Source organism: Pteronotus mesoamericanus, unplaced genomic scaffold (assembly GCF_021234165.1).
Source record: "Pteronotus mesoamericanus isolate MK-2021 breed Mesoamerican mustached bat unplaced genomic scaffold, CSHL_Meso_final scaffold_167, whole genome shotgun sequence".
NCBI lineage: Eukaryota > Metazoa > Chordata > Mammalia > Chiroptera > Mormoopidae > Pteronotus > Pteronotus mesoamericanus.
The window spans coordinates 46,532,699-46,551,476 of NW_026555308.1; the positions used below are offsets into that span (position 1 = coordinate 46,532,699).

At 35.3% G+C, this 18,778-nt stretch overlaps 1 protein-coding gene across 13 annotated transcripts in view; it reads right to left on the minus strand.

The window, feature by feature from the left end:
* PAM (peptidylglycine alpha-amidating monooxygenase) overlaps positions 1 to 18,778 on the minus strand; it is a 281,694-nt gene that overhangs the window by 234,458 nt on the left and 28,458 nt on the right. For 12 of the 13 annotated variants that reach the window (XM_054590022.1, XM_054590021.1, XM_054590020.1 and 9 more), the window contains exon 2: positions 2,461 to 2,554. The exons of the other annotated variant lie outside the window; for it this stretch is intronic. The gene's annotated coding sequence lies outside the window, so the exon portion shown is untranslated. The remainder of the gene's footprint in view (positions 1 to 2,460; positions 2,555 to 18,778) is intronic. 13 annotated transcript variants of the gene reach the window in all.

The window sequence follows — 18,778 nt, forward strand, 5'->3', positions numbered from 1 at the left end:
CTCTTGTGTCACACAGCTTCTAGGTCCCCTGACTCCCCTGACTCTCCAATACATCCCTCACCCAGACGTCTACTGTTTCTGATGACCGCCAGAAAGGGGGTGCTGTCATGTTCCCTTACAGGGAATCCATTGTATCTGAAGAATTGAAACCGAAACGGCCTTAGTTTTTCTTCCTTACCAATGATCCATGGCACGCTCACTCACCGTAAAATCCTCAAGTCAACTTACAAAGCTTGGGAGAAGCATCTCTTGTTAATCATTTCTCTTCCCTGTACTTAGTTAATAACATCCTGGAGAGGCAGCTTCCTCTGTTCCCTCTTACCATCTCAGAGTAACTAGCACTCTTGGCAAGTCCCTGAGTTTTCTAAACATCAGTTCCTAATTTTCAAAAAGAGAACTATACCTGATATTGTAGTTATGAGAAAAAAGATAATGCATAAAGTACTGGCACATCACAAGCCCATAAAGTGGTAGTTATTAAAATTAATGATAATGAACAAAACCACAGAGAATGGGATTACACCACCTTCTCTAAAAGTTTCATTTGTAATTTGTATTCTGGAAGAGTGTTGTAACCGGGCAATAAAGAAGCAGAAGTTGGTCAAGAAAGGGCCTTTAAGAGCTTGACTAATCAAGTAGGGGAGACCTTAGCATTTTTTGTTGTTTAAAATGAGGGTGTTAGTTTTTTCCAGTCCGACATTTCTATGTGCTATGAAGCTTTCTGTGGCAATTTTCTAAACTGCCCCCACACAAATATCTGCCTTCTTCTGCAACTAAGGCCAGCAGAGTGTCCAATGTGTGGGTGCTTCACTCAGTTCAGACTGTAATAGATGGAAATTATTCAAAGATTTATCCCTAAAGAATCTTAATTTTGCTTTCATTTAAAAATCCAGGACTAGATCCCTATACTACCATGAACTCACCCACAAGTCAGTTAACTTTAACATTTTCCCCAAACTAAATATGGATTATAAAGTCTTCAATGTTTTTATTTTAAAAGTCAAAGGTATTATAGATGATGGCTTACTCTAATACCAAAAACTTATTTCAACATTTCATGATTCTAATTTTGATTACAATTCCCAGAGGAAGCGCTGGATTAAGTTCTAATATACTTTTCTAAAGAAGCCAGTTTTAGATAAGTTCCCATTTTAGTCTCTCAATTAGTGGAACCTTTAAAATACCTTTTCCCTAGGATACACAGAAAGAACTTGGAGGGGAATGTGGAGCATTTGTATGAATCTCAGCACAGATACTGTTTTCATGAGCTAAAAGGAAGCATAAGCGGGGTTAAAGACGCTGCCTGCAGCCTAAGAAGACCAACAGAGCTGAAAGGGTCTGACAGCAGGATGTGGGTTATAATGCTTCTGAATGACATCCTTTTGTGCAAGGGTCTCACAAAGAGCATCCAGGCAGGGCTGTGTGTGTTTGGATTTAAATGAATCAAGTCAGTTCCACAATGCTAAGATTCCTTCTGTTCAACTGGTTATGGCAGGTTTACAGGCAATTCCCAAATGATGTCAATAGCTTCTAAAACGTCAAATGCAGCAAAGCACACCAAACGTCCTAGAGTAAAAAGCACCAATAACTTCTCCCTCTACAATCTGCTGGGTGTGATTTATCATGCAGTGGATTATCCCATTTTAATCAACTGCCCTGGTTTCCCTCTTTTCATTTTTTTCCCCAAAAGTTAAAACATGGTTATACATTTTAATAATATACATGCCCAGACTGTTTTATCCTGCAGTGGGCTGGGCTAGAAACAATAGAAAGGGCCCAGCTGCAGCACCACCCTTTGCTTTGGGAGTGGGGAATGGGACAAAAAGGCAAGGGGGTGGAACTATTCTAGTCAACAGGGGGCAACTACAACAAAAGCATTATCTGTGCTATTAACACAAACACAAAAAAAGAAAGCTGTAACTATTATAAATGCCACTGTTAGGTAACAAATGCTCAGAAAACAGCATGTATATAAAAAGGTAGAACCCAAGCCCGGTGGAAAATTCCATCTACGTTCCAAACCATGAGCTCTAGGCCTTTGGGATCTTCTTTGAAAAAGCCAGTGTTTGTTTTTCCCAAGCAGTAAGGGATTGAATGCATTTTTGTAAAATATTAACCATGAGTGTCTTGGGCATCGAGTCAAAAGGAAAGGGAAGAGAGACAAGCCAAGTATACAAGAGTATAAAGTGATCAGGACCAGCTCTTGTCTGACAATGGTGGAGAAACAATAGCTGCCACCCCAGAGGCTCAAAGGAAGTTCCAAACCCTCAGCGCAGCCCCCTTAATCCTATTGATGTCTCTGACCTTGCGCTGCACTGTTGCCCAGATGTTTAGAGCACAGCATTGGGTCTGCATCTGAGCCAGCTTGGCCACCTCCAATCCCTGTGATCCTGGGCAAGCTAATACACTGTCCTGGGCCTCACTTTATTATCTATTAAATTATGGAAATCATAATCATACCCCTGAAGGTTGTTGAGCCAGGCACGGTTTCTGGTCTTTGTAGTCCAGTGTTGAACAAGCCACACAAGGCCACCACTCTCAAGGAGCTTGCATTCTGGGTTGGGAGATAAAACAATAAACAATTAAATAGATAACAATTTTATATGTAAGGATGAGCCATATAAAAATTTAACATGTATCTTAAGGAGCATATCATAGAATGATGAGATAAGAAACTGACCAGATAGGCGAATGACTTAATACAGCTGTCAGAGAGGACGGAACCTCAGTCTCAGAAGAAATGACATTTGAATAAGGAGAAGTAGCAAGATGCATAAAATAAAAAGACACAGCCATCCAGACAAAGAGATCAGCAAGAACACAAGTCCAAGACAGAAATGAACTTAGAATGCTTAAGGAACATGAAAAATCTCAGTGTGGCTGAAGGATAGTAAAGAGTGAGCAGTAAGTATAGACACCTATTAGACAATTAAGTAAAGGAGCCCAATAATACATGAGTTTGTGAACAGAGCCTGGGTTAGAGAATAAACTTGAAAATATAAATTCGGGGATCACCTATTCAACACCAATATCTGTAAAGCACTCAGCACAGGGACTGAAAACTATGATTACTGATAACCAATCTCACCATTCCTATTTTTCCAAGTAACTGAGTTGATATTTGCATTAGGGAGATTGTCAGCATAACAGAGAGAAGACAGGTTGAGACGGGTTAACTGAGGGAGAACAAATATGTTTCACATCGACTGCCAACTCTGCAAAATAGTAGGAACTTCCTGGCATTCTGTGTTGAGCAGGATTCTGGGGTCAAAATGAGCCTATGTAATGATGTGTTCCATTATATACAAAAATATATAAATGGTAACAAATTTCCAAGGCTTTGGAATTAGCAGTTCTTGCTCACTATAAGTTTTACGTAATTTTTCTCATATTTGGTAATTATTTCTCATAATAATAAGAATTAGGTACCATTACTATCCTTACTTTATAATTAAGAAATCTGAGGCTCAGAAAGAATACTTTATTTGCCCAAAGTGATCAGCCTAAAATCTGGGTGTCTCTAACTCCTGAGACCATGATTCTAGCCAATGTGATATGTAATTGTAAATATGCTAAATTAGCTCCTTATTTTATTCCCTTATCTGTACTTCAGAGGAGTCTTTCTAGCTGAACCTAGTATGAGCTTAGTGTCTGGTTCCAGTATGGAATTTCTTATACAACCATCAGTCTAATTCTGGATGTTCACTGGTTTCTAAATTCACATGTCACTTCTGAAGAAAGCATCTACGCACAGTTCTTTTCTGTGTTGCTGTTAGTGGAAAATATCCTAGTCCTTAAAATGACAAATCCCGTTTGATTTAGTGATTAAGGAATCTTGTAAGCAGATGACAATTTTAGCAACTGCCAGAATTCCCTTGTTTTAGCCATCACCTACATATTCTTCATCACCTACCTATCCTTCAGCTGATAAATTCTCATACAGCTGCATTTAAACACACACACACACACACACACACACACACACACACACATACCCTTTATCAAATTAAATTACTGCCATTATTGTTATTACCTCATCTGAAAAACAGCCAATTCATATATTTTGACTAAAGAATAGGAATTTTTAGGGATTTAGTCCTAAGGAATAAGAGTATTAAGGATTATTTTTATCCTCACCCAAGGACTTTTTTTTTTTTTCCACTGCTTTTTAGAGACGGAGGAAGGGAGAGAGAGAAACATCAACGTGAGAGAGAAGCAACAATTGGTTGCTTCCAGCACGCATCCAGGCCAGGGATCAGCGCCTGGAAGGGGAATCAAACCTGCAGCCCAGGCATGTGCCTTGAACAATAATCAAACCAGCAACCCTTTGGTGACAGGACAACACTCCCACCAACTGAGCCACACAGACCAAGGCAGGGATTTTAAGGATTTTAAGGCTGTGAGAAGTAAACACTCCTGTACAGGTTACAGAATAACCACAACATAGGCAAAAAAAAACTCCACTATATTTAACCCTGAATTGCCCTGTCCTTTCTCCCCATTCCCATGCTGTTTTTCCCCACCTATTTTCTGTGAGGGGGCTTCGTAAGAGGAAAAAAGTATGCCATATGCTACACCGATTTGATTTCAGCCAACTAACCAGAATTTGAATTTTTATTAGCAAAAGCCATAGGCAAAAGCAATAATACACTCTACCTATCAGAGTGGTTAGTTTTATTCATGAACCCATGCTGGGTTAAGGGGGGGGAAATGAGGAAAAAACTAACTTCAAAGCATTACTGAGAGATGATTAACTCTTTAGCCACAAATGAGAATCATAAACTACTTTGATGTGTAAAACGTTTTAGTGCCTAAATTTAAAGAAAGGACATCTACAACACAAGTTCAACCACTAAAAAAAAAAATCCAATGATACACTTCTTTTGCATCTTGAAAACCAGTAATTACCTGAGGGAATAAACAAAACTGGAACTCAGCCTCAGAAATTAAGCCTTAAATGCAAAATATACAAACAATATTCCTCCTTCATCATACAGTTCAGTGGCAAAATGCCAGCTCTAATATGTTCAGAACAGGAAATGTAACTCTTTACATTGTCATTTTTTTCACAGCCTCCCACTCCACAAAGTACTTTGGAAATTAATCAAGTTGCATACACGCCTTTATCTCAAAAATTCAAGTAAGCTTAATTAAAGTGTTATTCAATACACAAACTATGTGTCACATGATTGCAAAGGCTACAGTTGTTTCACTGTTTATGCCAATACACAACTTGAAATAAACATTGCCAATGATTTAAAATTGCTGATCTTGGAGCCCTGAGCAATCTCTATCATTTATAAATTGTATGCCATGGTCTATTTCTGCACAAAAAATTGAGAATCATTATTTAGTATGCATAATTCTTAAAGGTTATGTAAAAATAGGCCATGGAATATACTGTATAAATTTCAAGAGAAAATGGAAATTATTAAGAAAAGTGAGTGTATTAAAATACGTCATTTTTCATAACAATGGGCCAATGACATAAGAAAGATGAAAGGCTGATACCATGTATTATAAATGGCTTTTAATATGTAAATATATCAGGTATGATACATTTGTTAAAATACTTGTATTTATCTATCTGAATATATTTAAATATTCTTAAGACCTAAATGCATAAAATTATAATTTTCTCTTCTCTTACCAAGACACATCTCCGTCAATAACTACTTAAAAAAATATGCAAGGCAATCTTAAAAAGAATTACTGTGCTTCGTTATACATGATGAAAGTGCAGTTTTTTAAAAAATATTCTGTCTGACATTCAGTTCTGTGTGCTCATACAGCAGGTCAAAAGCCATTAGCCACCTGCTGAAAATACATACTAGGAAATAAAATGTCCTTCAAAATCATTTTGTATATAGTGTTCTCCAAAGGACTGAGGTTATATTCTAAACGTTTGAAAATGTGATGCCTCAAATAGAAATACATTTGCCATGCCAGAAATTAATTTATAAATAAGATTTAATGACGGTCATATAATTTAGAACATTATCGCATTGATCAAGAAGGCACTATGTCTACTCTGAGTGAAATTAATACATAAAAGAACCAACCATCTCAACACTATATGGATATTGTTGTCTCCTTTTCCAATAAAAGTAACAAATTTGATGTGATTCCTGGCCGTCTTAGGACATTCTCTTACCATTCAATAGTCTTCTGGGGACTGACTCAACAGTGCTGTTGTATCTTTAAGACATTCTACAAGTGTATTCATGCAGAAAAAAACAAAACACCAGCCCTGGTGCTGTTGCACATAAAGAATCCACAATTCTGCCTTGTTAACATTTTGACATTTGGCAATGCAGCATATGGCTATCAATCGTTACTCTATCAATAGGTTCTATTAGTAATTATAACTGGTCACTCAGCACTTTGTACAACTAGGTACTAAGCTAAGTGCTTGACACATCTTAATGCATTTTAATTCTCATAAGACCTTTATGAAGGAGGTAGTTACCTATTGCCATTTTACAAGTAAGGAAATCAAGGCACAAAAAGTGAAATAATTTGCTCATAGTTATACAGATAGCAGGTATCTGCATTTCAATGAGGAAAATTTACAGTTGATAGAATGTGATGGGCAACCAAGGGAAAGAAAATGAAAGAGGCAAAAGTACAAATAGAGTCAAATGAAAGGATTAAATAGAGACAAATGCTTTCTCTTTTTTTCTCTATTCTCATCTGGCTGACTGTGGCATGCTTAACAAACAAAAAGAGGTAACAATTGTAACCAGGTTTGCAAGAGCAAAGGTGACTCCTACTTAAACACTAGGAAACTCACATTTTCTTGCCTTAAAGGATGAATCTCTGCCCTGGCCAGTGTGGCTCAGTTGGCTGGAGCATCGCCCCCTAGACATAAAGGTCGCGGGTTTGATTCTGGGTCACAGCACATACCCAGGCTGAGGGTTTGAGCCCCAGTTGGGGCAGGCACAAGAATGTACAAGAAGGCAACTGATCTATGTTTCTCTCTCTCTCTCTCTCTCTCTCTCTCTCTCTCTCTCAAAGCAATGTAAAAATGTCCTCAGGTGAGGATAAAAAAAATTAAAATAAAAGAGATGAATTCCTGCTATGTGGAACTACAAACTCTTGCGATGATTCAACTGGTGAATAAATACACATTTTGGTACCATGTCAGGTTCATGGGCTGTAAAGGCACAGATGGGTATATGAAAGTCCTAGCCAGGGGTGTCCAACCTTCTGGCGTCTCTGGGCCACACTGGAAGAAGAGTTGTCTTGGGCCACACATTAAATACACAAACACTAATGAAAACTGATAAGCAAAAGAAAAGGTTTTAAGTAAATTTACCATTTTGTGTTGGGCCACATTCACAGCCGTCAATAGGCTGCATGTGGCCTGTGGGCTGGGGTTGGACATCCCTGTTATACTATTCACCCATAAACCTGGCTCCAGCACTGTTGGAAGGACCTGGGAGGGTGACTTCCTGAAGACTCAGTGAGCTTTCCAGATTGTTAGCTCTAGGGTTCCAGCATTTTAACCTAAAGTTGTTTGTAAAAAAAATCTTAAACTGCCTCCCCAAAATAAATGCCCAGTGTCCCTTATAGGGGCCATAATCTAAAATCTATCATCAGATCATGGGGGAGCCAAGGAGGGTTGTGTTGATGCCACTGGGTATTTGGATTTTCTTTGATTATTTAAAAAAAGGCACTTCTCCTTTAAACACAGTTTTGCTGGCCTCTAAATCTTCAAGTATAATTTAAACTACATAACTTTCGGTTAATGAAATATGAATTCAAACAAAATGCTCCTGTCAAAATAAAGATTCTAAAATATTTCAGGGAAAAAAACTCACAAAACCATCTGATAAGAAGGTTGAAAAAGATTCCCTTTTCCACACCCAAAACAAAGGAAATTGAATCCCTGCTTTAACTGGAGACTGTTGCTATTTGTTTTATGGATAAAGGCCAAATTATGCATGTTTTTGTTTTTGTGATTTCCGTGAAGAATCAAGGCCAATCACCAGATTTTCTCCCCCACCAACAACACAGCAGCAGTATGATTACAGATGTTCCTTATCTTTTTCACCTTGATTTTTAAAATTTGTTTTTTTCCTCTCAGAGCCCCTAAGATTTCTTTGTTTGTCAAAATGGTAGCCATTAGGAAAATCACTTAGCTAATAAACAAGGAAATTAGCTAGCAAGTCTGATACAAAACAGAGAGCAGCAACACTAACAGCAATCTGTACACACAAATTAAGGCAGTAAAGAGTTGCTCTGATAAGCGCTTTTAAACTGTTCCTGGTACTCAGAATCTGAGCGTCAGTATAGTGTATCAGGGGTCAGGCAACAGTTTTAAATTTTTCTTCTTGTTTCACTTGGTTCCCACAAAAATCTCAATAACAATTTTTGAGTTTTATCTAAAGATATGCATAGAGAGATAGTGGCAGAAAGGGGAAACAGGGAGGGGAACACATCTCCCTGTTTCTTCACTTTCCTGCATCTTTTATTTGTCACTGTTTGGAGGAACCATCTAACACTTACTCAGTTTTGCAAAAAGCCTCATAACCTAAGTAAACAACACAGTGGAAATAGGACTTCTGAATCTCGTGAAGGATAATTTTGAAGCATACAGTTATTAAGCAAAAAGTTAATATCAGAATTTACAGTTACATTTTAATACAGTTCCATGTTCAATAGATACATATTTTTACAGCTGATAACCTTTAACTTATTCATGTCATTTTTGATGGGGAAATAACATAAGCAAATAATTATAAATTTCATTAAATTTCATATTTAATCAAAGTGTCCTGTTTTCTACCAAAACTGTCCTATAAGACTATATTTAAAAATCATACAAATTAGGAAGCATCTGCCTATTTAATAATACTAATAACTTCTTTATACTTCCGCCAATTCATTCCAGGAAAATTCTGTCCACCTGCTAAAATCACCTCTTCGCTCCACTGTGGGCTGGGACCATTCCCAGCCTTCACTTAAGAGTAATGTCCTGCCTCCTCCCTCATCCGAGTGGGACGCAATCATCGTGGGCAGTGCCTGTATTATGCTGGCTTCAGTCTAACAGGAATAGAAGATAACCAGTAACAGTAATTCATGTTTAAATAATTATTTAAATCAGCTTTACAGAACAGAGTCTCAAGCCTTAACTGCGCAAGGATAAATAAAGCACTACACTATAAATTCAAAAGCTTTAACTAAGTAATGAATTTTTTTTAGATTCCCCAGCAAAGAAAACAGTGGGTATATAGATATGTTCAATGTATTTTTGAAAACAAAGAAATGTATATTTACTTTGTTAAACCAGAAATTCTTCAGTAAATATAACACAACATGCTCAATACGTTTCACATATTGCTGATTTAAAACTTAATTCCAAATGTAATAATAATTTGCTTTAAGTTCAATCATTTGCAAAATCGATAAATTAATTTTGTATACTTATCTAGGCTAAAAGTGTTGCTATATTTACTTAATGCACTTAATGTTTTCAAAATTCTTAAAAAAATTTTTTTACTAGTTCATTTTTTTGAATGAGAAAGAATATTACTATATCACTGTTGAGCTTCAAAATAAAACCAGTACTTTCCATACTTAAATACTTAAGTATATCATGTATTTATGTATATAATATGCTTAAAATGCTGACCTTAACCAACAGCTGTTTTAAGTAAAGGTTTTCCAATAGTTTCTAAACTTCAAAAATTTCCATTTGTAAGAGTTTTCATTTAAACGTTAAAAGCAGAAATTCCTAGCCCTGGCCAGCTTGGCTCAGTTGCTTGGAGCACTGTCCCATAACTGAAAGGTTGTCCATTCGATTCCTGCTCAGAGCATATGCTGGGGTTGCTGGCTTGATCCCCAGGTGAGATGTGTGCAGGAATTAGCCAATCCGTGTCTCTCTCTTGCATCAATGTTTTTTCTTTCTCTCTCCTTTTCCCTCTTGAATGACAATAAAACAAACCTTTAAAAAAATTCCTAGATACTTTTGACTTAATTTATATGAATATTTAAATATGTATCTATATGTTTCTCCTAGGACTTTTAAAAGCAAAGAATCAGGTATTCTACAAAAAAATTCATGAATTAAGAGAAGGTATCTTACATAATTTTTAAAGGAAGAAAACAAAGTAGGACTAAGATATTTTATTGTAGAAAGAAAAGAATGTATTCTGTTCTTATGAGGATCAAAGGGAGATTTTTTAGAGAAAAATAAAATTATTTCCATGTTAATTGATTAACACTAAACTCCACCTGGCAGTACTCTTAACTTACTTGCTACCCAAGACTTTTGTGCTGTTTTTTTCTAAGATGTCTATAGAAAGCACATTTCTTGCTCTCATGATCAGCTTTACAAAACAGAGTCTCGAGCCATAACTGCCCAAGGATAAATAAAGCGCTACATTATAAATTCAAAAGCTTTAACAAAGTAATGAATTTTTTTAGATTCCTCAACAAACAGTGGGTATATAGATATGTTCAATGTATTTTTAAAAATAAAGAAATGTATATTTACTCATGATCAAATAGTCAGTGTGAAACAACTGTAGGCTTCAAAAACTGTGAGGCTATATCCTGATTTGCAAGAAAAATAAACCAATGGTAGGTATATGATACGAGTTCTTCACTTGACAAAAATTATGGTTTGGAGGCTTCCATTAAATAGGGAGCACCTTTAATATACAGGGGTGGGCAAAAGTAGGTTTATAGTTGTGAGTAGATGAAACACAGATTTATTCTTGTATTATTATTTATTAATCATTTTATTACTTATTTATATTACAACTGTAAACCTAGTTTTGCTCACCCCTGTGTTTAGAAGAGGTTTCAAATTACAAGAATTAAATTTACCATCAACCTTTCACATTAGTACAATGCCCCAGTCCCTTCATAAGGCCATTTAGTAGCAAACGGGCGATCATGTGTCCTGCTTTTAAACACTTAAGGAAACTGCAACCAAGTGTCCTCAATGCAACCAAAGAGACCTCAACAGTCAATTTCTTGATAACCAGATAAAGAAAATGGCTTGCACAATTGCCAAGTGTCTTTTATACAAATGCATTCATTTCCTGGAGTTTGGTAAGTATCTACATTGAAAGTAAACTTACAGTCTTTTCACATGCCCTTTATCATTATTGGATTGGAGAGCCATTTATGACAACAAATATTTCATACATCTTTAATATTTTCCCAATACTATGACTTGGACATTACTTTTGTCACTCCCATACCTTCCAACATATAATAAAACCATATATATCTATACATCCATCAAAGTTAAGTTTCATATATCTGAAGCGAATTTCCTAAATGCCACTCATACTATGTTTAAATATAAATGATAATCCCAAAACAAAATAGCTCTCATTTCTATTCATGGAAAAAAGGATTGGAGAGTTGCTCAAATACTCACGCTGATGTAAGAACTCTACTCAATAGTCAATTTATTATTATCTTCCTTATTACCATGGGTACACAACTTCTCTCAATGATTGCATACTGCTCCAATAAAAATGTCAATTGTTGTTGTGTTTTAAAAATACTTAGAGCAGACCCAAATGAAAATGTTCATTATAGCTATACTATCCTTCAAGAAGCTCCTACCACGTTGTAAATAAAACCCTAGAAACAAGCTATCTGAAGTTATCTGGAGAATATACATTGAATATGCACAGGGTCCGGCACAAATAACGCCCCTTTTTTATATACCAGTAATCATTACCAAGTCTTTCATTACAAAATCATAAGCATGCAGTTCTATAACATAACAATATCACACTCAAGCACACCATATGACATTTTAGGGGAAGTGTTCAAATTGCAGGCTATCTCATGTAAGACATTCACATACCCTACCATCCACATTCAATGGTGTTATTTCTGTTGGACCCTGTATATCCTAACGCTGAATGCTGAATGCTTTACAACTCCATTATAGGGTAAGTTCTTCTCATCTGGTATTAAAGGAAGGGAATTTAACCCCATATCTACTTTTCATTCATAAACAAACCCCATATAACATTAAATAATCTATCTAAATGGTTTTTCATTTGTTTTCAAATTTTCTTTATTATTTCCCTTGGTAACATTTGGCAAAACATTGGAAACAGAAAAATCTATTGAAGAAAAAGTACAAGTTCTTGAATAAAGTTGTTTTGTTATCATGTTGAAAAGAAATTTGATTCCCAGCTGGGGCTACAGTCTTTGTGGTATTCGCATGTTCTGCCCATGTCTGCATGGGTTTTCTCCGGGTCCCCTGGTTTCCTCCCATATCAGAGACGTGAACATTAGGAGAGCCAAAGGATGTTCTCATATAGACTGTTACAGAAGTATGGACCCGCTCAGTCTTTCTGGAGGACAATCGGGCACCTATGTACCAAATGCTTTTTAAATTCATACCCCTTTTATTTAATTTTACTTCTGGGGATTTATTTTAAGGAAATAAATACAGATAGGCATAAAATTAAAAGTATTGTCCTCGTAGAGCCATTTATAAGAGCAAAAAAAAATAAAATAAAATAAAATAAAATAAAATAAAATAAAAACAAAACCTAAAATCCCAGGAATAGAAGGCTGGTACAGGCATGGGCACAAAATAAATTGCAATGTAGTTACTTAGAAAGCAACTGTAAAAAGAATACTTAGTGCCATGGGAAAATGCTCATTATCTAATGCTCGTGAAAAAAATTGCAGGCTGCAAAATAAAATAATCATTAAGATCCAAATTTTATGTATCCCAGTTTTGTATCTCTGTTCATATGTGTGCATATATTGATAGAAAGAACAGTAGAATTTCTGATACGCAGACAAATGATAGCAGTGTTCATCTTTAAATGATAAAATAATGGGTAATTTAAAAAATATTGTCATTTTTGGGCTTTTTTTAACATTTGTCAATACTCTATAATTAACAGATACAATTCAAGAAACAATGTAGGGAAAACATAATTACTCAGAAAAATAAAAGTGTGTAACTCCTTATACAGCTGATACTCAGTTTCTGGTAACTAGAATAACGCTGCTCAGAATAATGAAAATAGTGTTCCTCCAAGAGGCTGAAATTGACTCTTTGCCCACAGAAATGAAGAGAGTGGCATCACTTTTCCACCTAGCAAAACCAGCCATATGAAGCAGCAATATGTAACCTAGTATTACAAAATTTAATAGATTTCCCACCCCACCATTTAGATCCATTCCCAGGATAACAGTCAAATAACCCTAATGAGAATCACAGAATTAGGTACATGGGATATTTTCCAGGATAGACTACATATTAGGCCAAAAAACAAGTTTCAACAAATTTAAGAAGACTGATATCATGTCGAGCATCTTCTGTGATCACAATGGTATGAAACCAGAAACCAATTACAAGAGGAAAACTGAAAAACACACAAACATGTGAAGGCTAAATAACATATTTTAAACAATAAATGGGTTAAAAAAATATCAAGGAAGAAATAAAAAATACCTTGAGACAAATGAAAATGAAAATACAAAAAACCCAAATCTATGGGACACAGTCAAAACAGTTCTAAGAGGGAAATGCACAGAAATACAGGCCTACCTAAACTAAGGAGAAAAATATCAAATAAATAATCCAACTCCAACTTAAAGGAACTAGAAAAAGCAGAAAACACAAAGCCAAAAGGGAGTAAAAGGAAGGAAATAATAAAGATCAGGGCAAAAATAAACAAAATAGAATCTAAAAAAACAATACAAAAGATCAATGAAACCAACAGCTGCTTCTTTGAAAATATAAACAAAATTGATAAACTTCAAACAGACTCAACAAGAAAAAAAGAGAGGACCCAAACGAATGAAAAATTTAAGAGAAGTGACAACTGACACCAAAGAAATACAAAGGATTATAAGAAAGTACTATGAATAATTATATGCCAAAAGATTGTACAATTAGGAAGAAATAGGTATCAATCCCTAGAAACATACAATCTCCCAAGAATGACTCAAGAAGGCACAGAAAATTTGAATAGACTAATCACCAAAGAAATGCAAATTAAAACCACAATGAGATATCACCTCATACCTGTCAGAATGGCCATCATCAATAAATCAATAAACGACTGTTGTTGAGGATGTCAGAAGAAACCTCATACACTGTTGATGGGAATGTGAATTGGTGCAGCCATTACAGAAAACAGTATGGAGGTTCCTTCAAAAAATTAAAAATAGAACTACCATATGACCCAGCAATCCCACTTCTGGGTATTTATCAAAAAAAACTCAAAACACTAGTTTGAAAAGATATACATACCTCTATGTTCATTGCAGAATTATTTACAATATCTAAGATATGAAAGCAAACTAAGTGTCCATTGATATATGAATAGAATAAAGATGAGATACATGTATACAATGGAATATTACTTAGCCATAAAAATGAAACCTTGCCATTTGTGACAACTTGAATAAACCTAGAGAATATTATGCCAAGTAAAATAATTCAAAGACAAAACCGTATGATTTCACTTATATGTGGAACCTAAAAAACACAATCAACAAAAGAAACAGAAACAAATTCATAGTTACAGAGCCAGACAGGAGGGAGTTTATGGGGGAGGCTAGGTAAAAAAAGGGGGAAGGGATTAATATGTACAAATCGCTAGTTACAAAAACAGTTATAGGTATGGAAAGTACAGCATAGGGAATCTAGTCAATAATACTGTAATAACTATGTATGGTGCCAGGTGGGTATTAAACTTATGAAGGCGATCACTTTATAAGTTATTAAATATCTATTTCTCAAAATAATATTATTGTTTTATATCAACAATGAAAATTCGTGGTATGTTTTATAATAACTAATACACATTAATTCCCATAATCTAATATATTGTATGTTACCTTTTTATTGTCTGTATTTTAAAGGTTTTATTTTCTCCCTGTTATCTGAGCATATAAGTAGGCTTAATGAGTTACAGTTAAGGTTAATATTTTGCACATGAAACCATGACTATAATTTCTTGAATAAACAAGTATCAATCAACAAATATTTATTGAGTATCTTCCATGTTCTAAGAATTATGTCAGGTATAAAAGAAAATATATTTAATTATGGGCAAATAGCCCTCGCTGGTGTGGATCAGTGGACTGAGCGCCAGACTGAGAACGACAGGCTCGCCTGTTCAATTCCCAGTCAGGGCACATGAGTGGGCTGCAGGCCAGGTCAAGGGGTGCTTGAGAGGCAACCACACGTTTATGTTTCTCTCCCTCTCCATCTCTGTCCCTTCCCCTCTCTCTAAAAATAAATAAATAAAATCTTTAAAAATAAATAAATACGAGCAAATAATTCCCAAGATGATATATAAGAAAAGGAAACTGTATTTTCCCAAAATTTAGTCCAATGATGACTACAAAACATTTATTTGCAAAGATATATGCACCCTTATGCTAATTGTAGCATTAATCATGGTGGCCACAACATGTGCAAAGTGTCCTTCAACAGGTGACAGGATAAAGAAGATGTGGTCCATGTATCCAATGGAATATTACTCAGCCACAAGAAAAGATGAAATACTGCTATTTGCAACAATATGGATGGATCCTTGACAGGAACCATATGATTTCACTCGTATGTGAGATATAAAACTGAAAGCAACAAATGAACAAACAAGAAAGACAAACAAACAAAAACTCAGACACAGAGGGCATTATGGTAGTTACCACAGCGAAGGGGGTTGAGGGTGTAGTAAAGGGTGAAGGAGGTCAAATATATGATGACGGATGATTTGACTTTGGGCGGTGGGCACACAATGCAATTTACAGATCATGTATCATAGAAATTTGCACTTGAAACCTATATAATCTTAGTAACCAATATCACCCCAATAAATTTTAAAATTCCAATTTTCAATACACATGTCTTGATTTTTTTAAAAAAATCAATATCACTAAATACAGTCTTTGGACAATTTTTAATAGCAAAACAGCTATTTTTAATTTCCTTTCACTGTATGCTTTAAAAAGCAAGTTAAAATAAAAGTACTTTTCATACCTATGATTTAAAAGTATGTCTCCCGATAACACCGGTGTTTGACAACTTTTCTCCAGCAAAGTGCATCACTCATCAAATTAATGTCATCTATAAATAATCATCCTGTTTTCCCACACCTTCTAGCCATTGCTCTTGAGTGTCAACAATCAGGCCACTTAACCACCAAACCATTCTGTTTGTGTAGCTGATATGTTCCCCTCCAACTATTAACATATCCTTATCTCCCACTTCTAGACAACACACACGTATTTTAATAACACCACAATCAGTTTGCTGTTAAACTAATAGTTACTTAATGTGAAGAGTTCCAGCCAAATGGAATAAGAATAAAGCAGTATGCTTCAAATAACATTATAACCTTCCCTCAACACAATATTTAATTTCATACCATCATAACAATCGGATGTAACATAGTTGACCCATAATACAGATATTACCATTACTGTAGTTACCGTTACTCAATGGCGTTACAAAAAATTCCACTATATTTAAAAAATTAATATGTGAAGATTCTACTTATATTAATATGTGACTAGCTTTTTAAATTATGTACATTTAAGTAAAGCATTTCATTACTGTTGTTAGTGGAAACGGAATCTAGACACAGAGTCACCATTTTGAATTCCTAACTGTGAATTACTGACCACTTGAGAAGAGAAATGTGGTTTCTATCAAAAAAGAAACAGAATTATTATGCCTTGCATACAATCCATAACTTTAAGACACCAGTGGCATGATGAAGTTATTAAAGTCTTTCTGACAAAGTAAAGACCATAATAATTCACTGCCACCTTCATCAAAGCTGGTGAGTTATAGAGTACATGAAGGGTAATTACCCTTCAAATAAAGTATGTGGGCAGTTTCTTATTATAAATTTTTATCTTTAATACATAAATTGTCACACTTTGTTAACAAACAATTTAAAAGAGGCTGAATTATGTGATTACATTATAAAAGGAAGATGACTTCATGACTGTTCATATCGCAGCCAAATATGCAATTTGTTCCTAAGGCCCAGTGATTGGCACTGAAGTCAGTCGGAGTTGTGAAAGTGCAAATTAACTGAAGTACGACTTTCCTCACATTTTTTTACAACGAGGAAGAGTAAAAGATGTTTCACAAATGGGAAAGAATTTTATTTCTTAAATCCAGAGCTAATTACTCTCATTTGCCAAATCTGTCAACAATGATAGCAGCATCCTTGACATTTCTGTAATGTATGTATCATTTAGTAAATCCCAACTCATGCACTCACTATACATGCTAAATCATGACTTAGAGAACTCCAATTCTTCAGTCGGGGAGCTATAAATAAATACTGGAAATACCCAGCATTTCTTGAGAATATCCAACGTTAGTTTTTATCTCTGTAAAGCCCTATTTCCATTCACTCGCCAGCAAATCCACCTCTAAAGAGTCACTGGCCCCGCAGGAGTATCATGAACATGGATTTCCCTGCTCCCTTCCAGGAGAAATGCTGGCTGGGGTCTTGTCCAGGCTGAGTTTAAGCACACATCCTCACAGTGGCATATTTTCAATACCCTTCACCAAGCCCAGGAAGCTTGTCCCAGTCATGGGTCATTCCCAGAACACAAGGACTCCAAGTAGGACAGGACAGCGTTAGCTATATTTAGAACCTGCCTGGACACATGCCCAAGTTACAAGAGCTCTGTGGGTCTGACAGGCCCCAGACTTACAACACCCAGAACTGTTACATCTGTTCCTCATCTGCCAGTTCCCAACCACAACTGAAATAGATTGAAAAATGTGGATTGTAAAACTATTTTGAGGAAGATAAGCAAAATGTTAAAGATGAAGTATTTCTCCTTGGCCTCTACACTGGCATAATGATTTCTAAACTAAAGGAAGATCTGAAATGAAATTCAGATCATAATAATTGAGAGTGGTGATGAACAGCCTTAATTTACAAATCTCAGATGGAAGAATAAGATAATTTTCTGCCTCCAGAAATACTAACTCCTTCTCATTGTCCTGTAAGGGTCAAATCAAATAGCTGTGAATTATCATTATTATTACTAATTATAATTACACTTTGCTTGGTAGCTTTCTTTTAAATAACCTTTGATGTAGAAATTGTTATGATATTCTTGACCTTTAAACTATGGATCAAAAGAGTAGCAATTTACTTATTCCTATTCAGATTAAGTTATAATTTGCTACTGACTATGCTCAGAATGAGGATTAAATGAAATAAGATTCAGAATTGTAAAGAATTTGGAGTCTAGTTCCTCCTGACCCCCAACTTTCAGGTAAAAAAGTTGAATGTGTCTAAATTGAAAGGTAAGTTTTAATTTCTGAATAATCAGAAATTATACCCTGTTTTTGGTACATTCCTACGTTTTCTCCTGGAAATTCTCTAGTTTGTAATCATTCCCTTCAATATTCATAAACAAACATACATAACATAATGACTCAGAAACTGTTGATAGCAACAATTTAGAAAATAAGATGAGAGTGAGAAAAGTGGTTTTCTGTGTTAATATAAGCTTACATTTAATAATTGCTAACTAAATGCTGAGCACTTTTCAAAGTACTTCGACAAGCATTAACTCATTCAATTCTTACAAAAACCCTATAAAATGGGTGACATCAATTTAGCCATTTTACACACAAGGAAATGAAGCACAGAGAGTGTAAGTAACATGTCCAATGTCACGTCTGCTTAAGTGGGTGGAGCTCAGTCTGGCTCCAGAAATCTATAGATTTGATCATGACACAAAACTGCCTCCTTTATCAGCTGCAATGAGAAATTTATTCTTG